At 43.9% G+C, this 15,151-nt stretch overlaps 2 long non-coding RNA genes across 2 annotated transcripts; both read left to right on the top strand.

Moving 5' to 3' along the window:
• Nucleotides 1-222: 222 nt before the first annotated feature.
• Nucleotides 223-7,041, top strand: LOC140720001 (uncharacterized). The gene is made up of 3 exons (XR_012097072.1): nucleotides 223-510; nucleotides 1,249-1,305; nucleotides 6,745-7,041. It is a non-coding gene; the product is annotated as an uncharacterized lncRNA (long non-coding RNA).
• A 310-nt stretch (nucleotides 7,042-7,351) lies between these two features.
• LOC140720003 (uncharacterized) lies at nucleotides 7,352-14,506 on the top strand. The gene is made up of 3 exons (XR_012097075.1): nucleotides 7,352-7,639; nucleotides 8,376-8,432; nucleotides 14,209-14,506. It is a non-coding gene; the product is annotated as an uncharacterized lncRNA (long non-coding RNA).
• The last annotated feature ends 645 nt before the right edge of the window (nucleotides 14,507-15,151 follow it).

Here is a 15,151-nt window from a genome sequence, read left to right on the forward strand (position 1 = left end):
TTGAGCCTCGGGGAACTTGCTTTGATTCTGAGAACAAACTGTGACTGACATCTCCGGCTTCCGGCAGCAGCCCGCCCTCGGACACACTCAAAGCCAATCAGAGAAGACCGCTGGGAGACTCTTGCCTCTATTGGCTGAGGAGTGTCAGTGGGCGGGACGCTGGGCGGACCGAAGTTTGGAATCGGGAACGAGTGGACACGGTGAGAGACCCGAGATTGGGAGCAGCTCCCCGGTTAAAGGCTGCAACAGCGGCCGGAGTTTTGAACCCTTCCGATGGCGGAGGTGAAGATTCGGGCGGAGATTCCGTGAGATGTTTCAGCCACACAGAGGGAGCCCGGTCTTTCCTCGCCGAGGATAGGGGCCTGTTGTCTGGAGTTGTCTCCCAGACCCGTCCCTTCCTGCTGGGATACGGGAGCTGGCCCGCAGCGGCTGCCGATGGATCTCCGGAGCTCTCACCGCTCCCCTGTGCAATCCGAACGGCTGAAAACCAAGGGAGAACAAGGCGCAAAGGTAAACTCGTGCTTTAGAAAATAAGTAACAGGAGCAGGCCTGGCCACTCGGCCCGTTGCGCCTATTCCACCCTTTCCTCAGAGTAGTCCTTTCTTTTTAAATCTTTTTATTGATTTTAAACAAACATAAATGAAACATGAATACAAAGAGCTTGAGAGTACATAATTAATAGGTTAAGGTATAAATACAAATAGATGATAACCTCCCAAACTCATAGTGGTTACAAGAAATAGAGAAAATAAGAAACCCTCCCCCCCAAAAAAATGAAAAAAATCCTAACCGACATGGGCCATTGCATTATATCAATTATACACAGTAGCGTCAATAACTCAGCACCTCCATCCAAATAATTAAGGTCAATAAAAGTAAAGTTTAGGAAAAGTCAGTTTAGCTTATATGAAAATGTTGAATAAATGGTCTCCAAGTTTCTTCATATTTAACTGAAGGGTCAAAGACAACCCTTGTAATTTTTTCTAAACTCGAACAAGAAATAGTTTGAGAAAACCACTGAAATATAGTTGGAGGATTAATTTCTTTCCAGTTCAATAGGATAGATCTTCTAGCCATTAATGTAACAAATGCAATCATCCGCCGGGCTGGGGGGGGGGGGGGGGGGATAAAAGACTATTATCCACCATTGGTAAACTGAAAATTGCAGTAATAGGATGCGGTTGCAATTTGATATTCAGAACTGTTGAAATAATACCAAAAATATCTTTCCAATAATTTTGCAAACAGGGGCAAGACCAGAACATGTGAGTCAATGAAGCAACTTCAGAATGACATCTGTCACAGGTTGGATTAACATAAGAATAAAATCTAGCGAGTTTATCCTTGGACATGTGAGCCCTATGAACAACCTTAAATTGTATTAGGGCATGTTTAGCACAAATAGAAGAAGAATTGACTAATTGTAAAATTTTCTCCCACTGCTCTGTGGGTATAAGACAGTGAAGTTCTTTTTCCCATTCCTTCTTAATTATTTCTGATACTCCTGGCTGTATTTTCATGATCATATGATAAATGATGGCTACTTAACCCTTCTGGCAAGGATTCAGAGCGAGAATTTTTTCTGTAATGTCCATTGGACATAATTTAAGAAAATATAACATTCAAGAAATTTCTAACTTGCAAGTATCTAAAAAAATGAGTTTTAGGCTGTATAGCTGTTCAAAGGACATAAAACTGTTATCTAAAAATAGATGACGAAAACATGTTATACCTTTTGTTTTCCATAACACAAAGGCTTGGTCCATAAAAGAGGGCTGGAAAAAGAAGTTAGATATAATAGGGCTTGATTATTCAAGCCAAAGAATTTACGAAATTGAAACCATATTCTTAATGTATGTTGAACTATAGGATTAGTTATTTGTTTATTCGGTTTAGATAAAGCAAAAGGAAGCGAAGATCCTAAAATAGAAAACAATGAGAAGTCTTGTACAGATTTACACTCCAAATTTACCCATTGTGGGCAAGGTACTATGACCGATTCTTGTGTCCAAAATATTAAATACTGAATATTAACTGCCCAATAGTAAAATCTCAGGTTTGGCAAAGCAAAACCACCTTCCTTCTTAGGCTTCTGTAAATATTGTTTACTTAATCTAGGATTTTTATCCTGCCACACATACGAGGATATTTTGGAGTCAATAATATCAAAAAAAGATTTAGGAATAAAAATTGGTAATGCTTGGTATAAATATAAAAATTTGGGTAATACTATCATCTTGATAGTATTAATTCGACCAACCAATGACAGAGATAATGGGGACCACCTGGTAACAAGTTTCTTGATTTGTTCAATTAAAGGTAAAAAATTAACTTTAAATAAACCCTTATGTTTCTTGGTAATTTTAATACCCAAATAAGTAAAATGATCTGTCACAACTTTAAATGGTAAGTGTTTATAAATTGGAACTTGCATATTTAATGGAAATAATTCACTCTTATTAAAATTCAGTTTGTAGCCAGAAAAGCTACTAAACTGAGCAAGCAAGGATGAAATAGCAGGAATAGATCTCTCAGGGTCAGACATGTATAGTAACAAATCATCAGCATATAATGATAACATATAAGTCCCTTACCCACGAGTAACACCAAAAATATTAGGTGATTCACGAATGGCAATGGCTAAAGGTTCCAAAGCAATGTCAAATAATAGAGGACTTAAAGGGCAGCCTTGCCTCGTACCACGGGACAACTGAAAAAAAGGAGATCTTTGATTATTGGTAAGAACCGAAGCCAAAGGTTCATAATACATTAATTTACTACATGATATAAATTTCAAGCTAAAATTAAAATTCTGCAACGTATTAAATAAATATAGCCATTCAACTCTATCGAACGCTTTTTCAGCATCTAAGGAAATGACATTCTGGTATTTTAGATGAAGAAGTATAAATTATATTAATAAATTTTCTAATGTTAAAAGATGAATAACAGTTTTTAATAAATCTGGTCTGATCTTCTGAGATAATTTGAGGTAATGCATTTTCTAATCTAGTGGCCAAAATTTTGGTAAAAATCTTAGAATCTGTATTCAGCAAGGATATTGGCCGATAGGATGCACATTCAGTGGGGTCTTTATCTTTTTTACGAATTGGAGAAATGGAGGCATCATAAAAAGATTGTGGTTATTTACCTACAGTTAACGCATCTTTAAAAATTTTACAAAGCCAAGGAGCTAGTATAGAAGAAAAGGATTTTAAAAATTCAGCAGTATAACCGTCTGGACCAGGGGCTTTACCTGAATTCATTGAAAAAGGGAGTGGGTTCCCCTTTCCAGACAATGACCGGGGACTTGTGCCACTCCTCAGGGTTATATATGGAACCTCTCGGGCAGGGACAGGGAGTGAGTTCCCCTTTCCAGACCCTGCCCGGGGTCTTGTGCCTCTCTGCAGGGTTATATATGGAACTTCTCGGACAGGGACAGGGAGTGGGTTCCCCTTTCCAGACCCTGCCCGGGGACGTGCCACTCCTCAGGGTTAGATATGGAACCTCTCGGACAGGGACAGGGAGTGGGTTCCCCTTTCCAGACCCTGTCCGGGGACGTGCCACTCCTCAGGGTTATATATGGAACCTCTCTCGCAGGGACAGGGAGTGGGTTTCCCTTTCCAGACCCTGCCTGGGGACTTGTGCCACTCCTCAGGGTTATATATGGAACCTCTCGGGCAGGGACAGGGAGTGGGTTCCCCTTTCCAGACCCTGCCCGGGGACTTGTGCCGCTCCTCAGTGTTATATATGGAACCTCTCGGTTACTGACAGGGGAGTGGGTTCCCCTTTCCAGACCCTGCCCGGGGACTTGTGCCACTCCTCAGGGTTATATATGGAACCTCTCGGACAGGGACAAGGAGTGGGTTCCCCTTTCCAGACCCTGACCGGGGACTTGCCTGCACTCCTCAGGGTTATATATGGAACCTCTTGGACAGGGACAGGGAGTGTGTTCCCCTTTCCAGACCCCGCCCGGGGACTTGTGCCACTCCTCAGGGTTATATATGGAACCTCTCGGACAGGGACAGGGAGTGGGTTCCCCTTTCCAGACCCTGCCCGGGGACTTGTGCCACTCCTCAGGGTTATATATGGAACCTCTCGGACAGGGACAGGGAGTGAGTTCCCCTTTCCCAGGCAGATGCCCGAAGGTGACCGGGAGCCACCAGAGGGGCTGATGTAATACAAGCCATGGCACGGTGGGTCGCTGAGGTAAGGGAACCCATTTGAATGACAGCCCGACTGCATGCGGATTTTGGTGAATTTACCCGATAACTACAGAAAAAAGGAGAATCCCTTGCGTACTTTATAGCTCGTTTTAAGGATACGTGAGAGTCCAATGCCGGCAAACCCCTGGACAGATCAGTGTGTCCGGCTGGCAGTGCAGACTTTTCTAAACTGTCTCAGATCCAAGCCTGCTCAATCCTTTAAGTTAACAAATCTCAATTCGTTGTGTCAGACCTGGCCCCAGGTGACATAAATTCTGATGAATAGGGAGCGCAATTGACTCTTTAAAGAGACTGGGGAAAAGCGAGAGTGTGCACAGAGAACCGGTAGTGAGGAGATGGAGTTCGGGACCCGACGAAGAACCCAGAACAGGTGGCAGGATCGTGCGGACGGTGCAGATGAAGAGGACACTTGGCGAAGGACAGAAACGGGGATTGTAGAAAGAGGGGACATTGGGCCAGAGATTGTCGCACTGCAATCACAGACAAGAATAATAAGGGGCAGGGAGAGAGCCTGGACCACAGTAATACTCGACAGATTACCACATTTATTCTCCACAATCCCTTTGATCCTGGATAGGGCAGGCCAGAGGGGACGGATCACAGCGATAGTCGACAGAGTACCACATTTACTCTCCACAATCCCTTTGGTCCCGGATAGAGCAGGCCAGAGGGGACGGATCACAGTGATACACGACAGAGTAACACATTTACTCTCCACAATCCCTTTGGTCCCGGATAGGGCAGGCCAGAGGGGACGGATCACAGTAATACCCGACAGAGTACCACATTTACTCTCCACAATCCCATTTGGTCCAGGATAGGACAGGCCAGAGGGGACGGATCACAGTGATACTCGACAGAGTACCTCATTTACTCTCCACAATCCCTTTGGTCCCGGATAGGACAGGCCAGTGGGGACGGATCACAGCGATAGTCGACAGAGTACCACATTTACTCTCCACAATCCCTTTAGTCACCGATAGGGCAGACCGGATGGAACGGATCACTGTGATATTCGACAGAGTACCACATTTACTCTCCACAATCCCTTTGGTCCCGGATAGGGCAGGCCAGAGGGGACGGATCACAGTCATACTCGACAGAGTACCACATTTACTCTCCACAATCCCTTTGGTCCCGGATAGGGCAGTCCAGAGGAGACGGATCACAGTGATACTCGACAGAGTACCACATTTACTCTCCACAATCCCTTTGGTCCCAGATAGGGCAGGCCAGAGGGGACGGATCACAGTGATACTCGACAGAGTACCACATTTACTCTCCACAATCCCTTTGGTCCCGGATAGGGCAGGCCAGAGGGGACGGTGATACAGGCGGCTGTGATCAGGCTCACCACACAGGCAGGCTCTTTTCTCACTGCTGTAATCAGGTAGAAGGTACAAGAGCCTCAGGACTCACCCCACCAGTGTCAGGAACAGTTACTACCCCTCAGCCATCAGGCTGTGGAGCAATACAGGATAACTGCCCTCACTTGTTCATAGACATGCTCCCACAACAAATCATCGTACTGGGACTGTCTCAAAATGAGTGAAATTAGAGATGGTTTGACTGAGACAGATCACATTCCTGTCTCAGAATTATAGAAATACAATCACACAGGATATTTACAGTGGAAGGGCTGGAATGATGTTTCCCATAAGGTGTGGAACCAGCGCTCACAGACTCAAAATCGGAGGACAACTCAGCAGGACTGAGATGAGGAGACATTTCCTCACCCAGAGTGCAGTGAATCATTGCAATTATCTCCACAAGGTTTCTAAATTGAATAGACATATCCTGGGGCTCAGCGGTGATGGAAAGTTGCAGGAAAGTGGTGCTGAGGTCAAAAGTCAAGCATGTTCTGATTGAAGGGCAGAAGAGGCGGAAGGGGCCGAATGGCCACACCTTCTCTATTTCTTATTTTCTGAAACCCGAGTTTACCTTTGCGCCTCACTGTTTCTTGGCCTGTCAGATTGAACAAGGAGCGCTGAGCGCACCAGACATCTATCGGCAGCCGCTGCTGTTATTTCATGTTCTCGTTGTTTATTTGCATTGGCGAAGTTTGATGTCTTCTGCACTCTGGTTGATCTTTCAGTGATCCAGATATAGTTACTGTTCTGTAGCTTTGCTCTGTATGTTTGTAGGAGTTGTATGTGGCGACTTATATGTACTCTGTTAGTTTTTGGAATAGTCACTTGGGGAATCTGAGGTGGAGGAGTATTTGGGGCTTATTTAAAATTATACATAGATATTATCCAAACAATGTTTATTTGACAAGGGTTAATTCAGATATTGAAACGAACTGTTCTTTTTGTGGTTTATATCCAGAGTATTTATTTCATCTGTTTTGGGATTGTTAATATGTTAAAACATTTTGGGTTGATGTTTGTCAATTTATAGATCAATATATTAACATGGATTTAACTTTTTGTTTTGAAATTGTCTTATTTGGTTTTACTAATAATACCAAATCTCATAGGGATCATTTCCTTACCATACATATTTTGTTGATTTACAGCAAATTTTATATCCACAAATGCAATCACAGCAATAAGAAACCTTCATTTATATTTTTACATCAGACTTCAAACTATACGTTTATACTCTGAAAGCTTCCCATAACCAGAAGGCTTTAAAGACTGTACAAATCTGTCAAAGTTTTGCGTTATCTCTGTAAATGTTCCTGTTTTGTGACTCCTCTTAGATACAGTTCCTTCTGTCCAACAGTATTTAGAGCGGATTTCCTTGTTTATTTGTATATTTAAAGTTAATAGTTATATATTTGTTGCTGCTTTCCTGTGATTCCCTGTCTTTGTTAGCATATGTTTAGTGTTTCTGTTTTTGATTGTGTTTAATAAAAACTTTAAAAAAATTAAAAATAATAATAAAATTTACTTTGAACTTTGAGCCTCGGGGAACTTGCTTTGATTCTGAGAACAAACTGTGACTGACATCTCCGGCTTCCGGCAGCAGCCCGCCCTCGGACACACTCAAAGCCAATCAGAGAAGACCGCTGGGAGACTCTTGCCTCTATTGGCTGAGGAGTGTCAGTGGGCGGGACGCTGGGCGGACCGAAGTTTGGAATCGGGAACGAGTGGACACGGTGAGAGACCCGAGATTGGGAGCAGCTCCCCGGTTAAAGGCTGCAACAGCGGCCGGAGTTTTGAACCCTTCCGATGGCGGAGGTGAAGATTCGGGCGGAGATTCCGTGAGATGTTTCAGCCACACAGAGGGAGCCCGGTCTTTCCTCGCCGAGGATAGGGGCCTGTTGTCTGGAGTTGTCTCCCAGACCCGTCCCTTCCTGCTGGGATACGGGAGCTGGCCCGCAGCGGCTGCCGATGGATCTCCGGAGCTCTCACCGCTCCCCTGTGCAATCCGAACGGCTGAAAACCAAGGGAGAACAAGGCGCAAAGGTAAACTCGTGCTTTAGAAAATAAGTAACAGGAGCAGGCCTGGCCACTCGGCCCGTTGCGCCTATTCCACCCTTTCCTCAGAGTAGTCCTTTCTTTTTAAATCTTTTTATTGATTTTAAACAAACATAAATGAAACATGAATACAAAGAGCTTGAGAGTACATAATTAATAGGTTAAGGTATAAATACAAATAGATGATAACCTCCCAAACTCATAGTGGTTACAAGAAATAGAGAAAATAAGAAACCCTCCCCCCCAAAAAAATGAAAAAAATCCTAACCGACATGGGCCATTGCATTATATCAATTATACACAGTAGCGTCAATAACTCAGCACCTCCATCCAAATAATTAAGGTCAATAAAAGTAAAGTTTAGGAAAAGTCAGTTTAGCTTATATGAAAATGTTGAATAAATGGTCTCCAAGTTTCTTCATATTTAACTGAAGGGTCAAAGACAACCCTTGTAATTTTTTCTAAACTCGAACAAGAAATAGTTTGAGAAAACCACTGAAATATAGTTGGAGGATTAATTTCTTTCCAGTTCAATAGGATAGATCTTCTAGCCATTAATGTAACAAATGCAATCATCCGCCGGGCTGGGGGGGGGGGGGGGGATAAAAGACTATTATCCACCATTGGTAAACTGAAAATTGCAGTAATAGGATGCGGTTGCAATTTGATATTCAGAACTGTTGAAATAATACCAAAAATATCTTTCCAATAATTTTGCAAACAGGGGCAAGACCAGAACATGTGAGTCAATGAAGCAACTTCAGAATGACATCTGTCACAGGTTGGATTAACATAAGAATAAAATCTAGCGAGTTTATCCTTGGACATGTGAGCCCTATGAACAACCTTAAATTGTATTAGGGCATGTTTAGCACAAATAGAAGAAGAATTGACTAATTGTAAAATTTTCTCCCACTGCTCTGTGGGTATAAGACAGTGAAGTTCTTTTTCCCATTCCTTCTTAATTATTTCTGATACTCCTGGCTGTATTTTCATGATCATATGATAAATGATGGCTACTTAACCCTTCTGGCAAGGATTCAGAGCGAGAATTTTTTCTGTAATGTCCATTGGACATAATTTAAGAAAATATAACATTCAAGAAATTTCTAACTTGCAAGTATCTAAAAAAATGAGTTTTAGGCTGTATAGCTGTTCAAAGGACATAAAACTGTTATCTAAAAATAGATGACGAAAACATGTTATACCTTTTGTTTTCCATAACACAAAGGCTTGGTCCATAAAAGAGGGCTGGAAAAAGAAGTTAGATATAATAGGGCTTGATTATTCAAGCCAAAGAATTTACGAAATTGAAACCATATTCTTAATGTATGTTGAACTATAGGATTAGTTATTTGTTTATTCGGTTTAGATAAAGCAAAAGGAAGCGAAGATCCTAAAATAGAAAACAATGAGAAGTCTTGTACAGATTTACACTCCAAATTTACCCATTGTGGGCAAGGTACTATGACCGATTCTTGTGTCCAAAATATTAAATACTGAATATTAACTGCCCAATAGTAAAATCTCAGGTTTGGCAAAGCAAAACCACCTTCCTTCTTAGGCTTCTGTAAATATTGTTTACTTAATCTAGGATTTTTATCCTGCCACACATACGAGGATATTTTGGAGTCAATAATATCAAAAAAAGATTTAGGAATAAAAATTGGTAATGCTTGGTATAAATATAAAAATTTGGGTAATACTATCATCTTGATAGTATTAATTCGACCAACCAATGACAGAGATAATGGGGACCACCTGGTAACAAGTTTCTTGATTTGTTCAATTAAAGGTAAAAAATTAACTTTAAATAAACCCTTATGTTTCTTGGTAATTTTAATACCCAAATAAGTAAAATGATCTGTCACAACTTTAAATGGTAAGTGTTTATAAATTGGAACTTGCATATTTAATGGAAATAATTCACTCTTATTAAAATTCAGTTTGTAGCCAGAAAAGCTACTAAACTGAGCAAGCAAGGATGAAATAGCAGGAATAGATCTCTCAGGGTCAGACATGTATAGTAACAAATCATCAGCATATAATGATAACATATAAGTCCCTTACCCACGAGTAACACCAAAAATATTAGGTGATTCACGAATGGCAATGGCTAAAGGTTCCAAAGCAATGTCAAATAATAGAGGACTTAAAGGGCAGCCTTGCCTCGTACCACGGGACAACTGAAAAAAAGGAGATCTTTGATTATTGGTAAGAACCGAAGCCAAAGGTTCATAATACATTAATTTACTACATGATATAAATTTCAAGCTAAAATTAAAATTCTGCAACGTATTAAATAAATATAGCCATTCAACTCTATCGAACGCTTTTTCAGCATCTAAGGAAATGACATTCTGGTATTTTAGATGAAGAAGTATAAATTATATTAATAAATTTTCTAATGTTAAAATATGAATAACAGTTTTTAATAAATCTGGTCTGATCTTCTGAGATAATTTGAGGTAATGCATTTTCTAATCTAGTGGCCAAAATTTTGGTAAAAATCTTAGAATCTGTATTCAGCAAGGATATTGGCCGATAGGATGCACATTCAGTGGGGTCTTTATCTTTTTTACGAATTGGAGAAATGGAGGCATCATAAAAAGATTGTGGTTATTTACCTACAGTTAACGCATCTTTAAAAATTTTACAAAGCCAAGGAGCTAGTATAGAAGAAAAGGATTTTAAAAATTCAGCAGTATAACCGTCTGGACCAGGGGCTTTACCTGAATTCATTGAAAAAGGGAGTGGGTTCCCCTTTCCAGACAATGACCGGGGACTTGTGCCACTCCTCAGGGTTATATATGGAACCTCTCGGGCAGGGACAGGGAGTGAGTTCCCCTTTCCAGACCCTGCCCGGGGTCTTGTGCCTCTCTGCAGGGTTATATATGGAACTTCTCGGACAGGGACAGGGAGTGGGTTCCCCTTTCCAGACCCTGCCCGGGGACGTGCCACTCCTCAGGGTTAGATATGGAACCTCTCGGACAGGGACAGGGAGTGGGTTCCCCTTTCCAGACCCTGTCCGGGGACGTGCCACTCCTCAGGGTTATATATGGAACCTCTCTCGCAGGGACAGGGAGTGGGTTTCCCTTTCCAGACCCTGCCTGGGGACTTGTGCCACTCCTCAGGGTTATATATGGAACCTCTCGGGCAGGGACAGGGAGTGGGTTCCCCTTTCCAGACCCTGCCCGGGGACTTGTGCCGCTCCTCAGTGTTATATATGGAACCTCTCGGTTACTGACAGGGGAGTGGGTTCCCCTTTCCAGACCCTGCCCGGGGACTTGTGCCACTCCTCAGGGTTATATATGGAACCTCTCGGACAGGGACAAGGAGTGGGTACCCTTTCCAGACCCTGACCGGGGACTTGCCTGCACTCCTCAGGGTTATATATGGAACCTCTTGGACAGGGACAGGGAGTGTGTTCCCCTTTCCAGACCCCGCCCGGGGACTTGTGCCACTCCTCAGGGTTATATATGGAACCTCTCGGGCAGGGACAGGGAGTGGGTTCCCCTTTCCAGACCCTGCCCGGGGACTTGTGCCGCTCCTCAGTGTTATATATGGAACCTCTCGGTTACTGACAGGGGAGTGGGTTCCCCTTTCCAGACCCTGCCCGGGGACTTGTGCCACTCCTCAGGGTTATATATGGAACCTCTCGGACAGGGACAAGGAGTGGGTTCCCCTTTCCAGACCCTGACCGGGGACTTGCCTGCACTCCTCAGGGTTATATATGGAACCTCTTGGACAGGGACAGGGAGTGTGTTCCCCTTTCCAGACCCCGCCCGGGGACTTGTGCCACTCCTCAGGGTTATATATGGAACCTCTCGGACAGGGACAGGGAGTGGGTTCCCCTTTCCAGACCCTGCCCGGGGACTTGTGCCACTCCTCAGGGTTATATATGGAACCTCTCGGACAGGGACAGGGAGTGAGTTCCCCTTTCCCAGGCAGATGCCCGAAGGTGACCGGGAGCCACCAGAGGGGCTGATGTAATACAAGCCATGGCACGGTGGGTCGCTGAGGTAAGGGAACCCATTTGAATGACAGCCCGACTGCATGCGGATTTTGGTGAATTTACCCGATAACTACAGAAAAAAGGAGAATCCCTTGCGTACTTTATAGCTCGTTTTAAGGATACGTGAGAGTCCAATGCCGGCAAACCCCTGGACAGATCAGTGTGTCCGGCTGGCAGTGCAGACTTTTCTAAACTGTCTCAGATCCAAGCCTGCTCAATCCTTTAAGTTAACAAATCTCAATTCGTTGTGTCAGACCTGGCCCCAGGTGACATAAATTCTGATGAATAGGGAGCGCAATTGACTCTTTAAAGAGACTGGGGAAAAGCGAGAGTGTGCACAGAGAACCGGTAGTGAGGAGATGGAGTTCGGGACCCGACGAAGAACCCAGAACAGGTGGCAGGATCGTGCGGACGGTGCAGATGAAGAGGACACTTGGCGAAGGACAGAAACGGGGATTGTAGAAAGAGGGGACATTGGGCCAGAGATTGTCGCACTGCAATCACAGACAAGAATAATAAGGGGCAGGGAGAGAGCCTGGACCACAGTAATACTCGACAGATTACCACATTTATTCTCCACAATCCCTTTGATCCTGGATAGGGCAGGCCAGAGGGGACGGATCACAGCGATAGTCGACAGAGTACCACATTTACTCTCCACAATCCCTTTGGTCCCGGATAGGGCAGGCCAGAGGGGACGGATCACAGTGATACACGACAGAGTAACACATTTACTCTCCACAATCCCTTTGGTCCCGGATAGGGCAGGCCAGAGGGGACGGATCACAGTAATACCCGACAGAGTACCACATTTACTCTCCACAATCCCATTTGGTCCAGGATAGGACAGGCCAGAGGGGACGGATCACAGTGATACTCGACAGAGTACCTCATTTACTCTCCACAATCCCTTTGGTCCCGGATAGGACAGGCCAGTGGGGACGGATCACAGCGATAGTCGACAGAGTACCACATTTACTCTCCACAATCCCTTTAGTCACCGATAGGGCAGACCGGATGGAACGGATCACTGTGATATTCGACAGAGTACCACATTTACTCTCCACAATCCCTTTGGTCCCGGATAGGGCAGGCCAGAGGGGACGGATCACAGTCATACTCGACAGAGTACCACATTTACTCTCCACAATCCCTTTGGTCCCGGATAGGGCAGTCCAGAGGAGACGGATCACAGTGATACTCGACAGAGTACCACATTTACTCTCCACAATCCCTTTGGTCCCAGATAGGGCAGGCCAGAGGGGACGGATCACAGTGATACTCGACAGAGTACCACATTTACTCTCCACAATCCCTTTGGTCCCGGATAGGGCAGGCCAGAGGGGACGGTGATACAGGCGGCTGTGATCAGGCTCACCACACAGGCAGGCTCTTTTCTCACTGCTGTAATCAGGTAGAAGGTACAAGAGCCTCAGGACTCACCCCACCAGTGTCAGGAACAGTTACTACCCCTCAGCCATCAGGCTGTGGAACAATACAGGATAACTGCCCTCACTTGTTCATAGACATGCTCCCACAACAAATCATCGTACTGGGACTGTCTCAAAATGAGTGAAATTAGAGATGGTTTGACTGAGACAGATCACATTCCTGTCTCAGAATTATAGAAATACAATCACACAGGATATTTACAGTGGAAGGGCTGGAATGATGTTTCCCATAAGGTGTGGAACCAGCGCTCACAGACTCAAAATCGGAGGACAACTCAGCAGGACTGAGATGAGGAGACATTTCCTCACCCAGAGTGCAGTGAATCATTGCAATTATCTCCACAAGGTTTCTAAATTGAATAGACATATCCTGGGGCTCAGCGATGATGGAAAGTTGCAGGAAAGTGGTGCTGAGGTCAAAAGTCAAGCATGTTCTGATTGAAGGGCAGAAGAGGCGGAAGGGGCCGAATGGCCACACCTTCTCTATTTCTTATTTTCTGAAACCCGAGTTTACCTTTGCGCCTCACTGTTTCTTGGCCTGTCAGATTGAACAAGGAGCGCTGAGCGCACCAGACATCTATCGGCAGCCGCTGCTGTTATTTCATGTTCTCGTTGTTTATTTGCATTGGCGAAGTTTGATGTCTTCTGCACTCTGGTTGATCTTTCAGTGATCCAGATATAGTTACTGTTCTGTAGCTTTGCTCTGTATGTTTGTAGGAGTTGTATGTGGCGACTTATATGTACTCTGTTAGTTTTTGGAATAGTCACTTGGGGAATCTGAGGTGGAGGAGTATTTGGGGCTTATTTAAAATTATACATAGATATTATCCAAACAATGTTTATTTGACAAGGGTTAATTCAGATATTGAAACGAACTGTTCTTTTTGTGGTTTATATCCAGAGTATTTATTTCATCTGTTTTGGGATTGTTAATATGTTAAAACATTTTGGGTTGATGTTTGTCAATTTATAGATCAATATATTAACATGGATTTAACTTTTTGTTTTGAAATTGTCTTATTTGGTTTTACTAATAATACCAAATCTCATAGGGATCATTTCCTTACCATACATATTTTGTTGATTTACAGCAAATTTTATATCCACAAATGCAATCACAGCAATAAGAAACCTTCATTTATATTTTTACATCAGACTTCAAACTATACGTTTATACTCTGAAAGCTTCCCATAACCAGAAGGCTGTAAAGACTGTACAAATCTGTCAAAGTTTTGCGTTATCTCTGTAAATGTTCCTGTTTTGTGACTCCTCTTAGATACAGTTCCTTCTGTCCAACAGTATTTAGAGCGGATTTCCTTGTTTATTTGTATATTTAAAGTTAATAGTTATATATTTGTTGCTGCTTTCCTGTGATTCCCTGTCTTTGTTAGCATATGTTTAGTGTTTCTGTTTTTGATTGTGTTTAATAAAAACTTTAAAAAAATTAAAAATAATAATAAAATTTACTTTGAACTTTGAGCCTCGGGGAACTTGCTTTGATTCTGAGAACAAACTGTGACTGACATCTCCGGCTTCCGGCAGCAGCCCGCCCTCGGACACACTCAAAGCCAATCAGAGAAGACCGCTGGGAGACTCTTGCCTCTATTGGCTGAGGAGTGTCAGTGGGCGGGACGCTGGGCGGACCGAAGTTTGGAATCGGGAACGAGTGGACACGGTGAGAGACCCGAGATTGGGAGCAGCTCCCCGGTTAAAGGCTGCAACAGCGGCCGGAGTTTTGAACCCTTCCGATGGCGGAGGTGAAGATTCGGGCGGAGATTCCGTGAGATGTTTCAGCCACACAGAGGGAGCCCGGTCTTTCCTCGCCGAGGATAGGGGCCTGTTGTCTGGAGTTGTCTCCCAGACCCGTCCCTTCCTGCTGGGATACGGGAGCTGGCCCGCAGCGGCTGCCGATGGATCTCCGGAGCTCTCACCGCTCCCCTGTGCAATCCGAACAGCTGAAAACCAAGGGAGAACAAGGCGCAAAGGTAAACTCGTGCTTTAGAAAATAAGTAACAGGAGCAGGCCTGGCCACT

The sequence above is a fragment of the Hemitrygon akajei genome, unplaced genomic scaffold, assembly GCF_048418815.1.
Source record: "Hemitrygon akajei unplaced genomic scaffold, sHemAka1.3 Scf000034, whole genome shotgun sequence".
NCBI lineage: Eukaryota > Metazoa > Chordata > Chondrichthyes > Myliobatiformes > Dasyatidae > Hemitrygon > Hemitrygon akajei.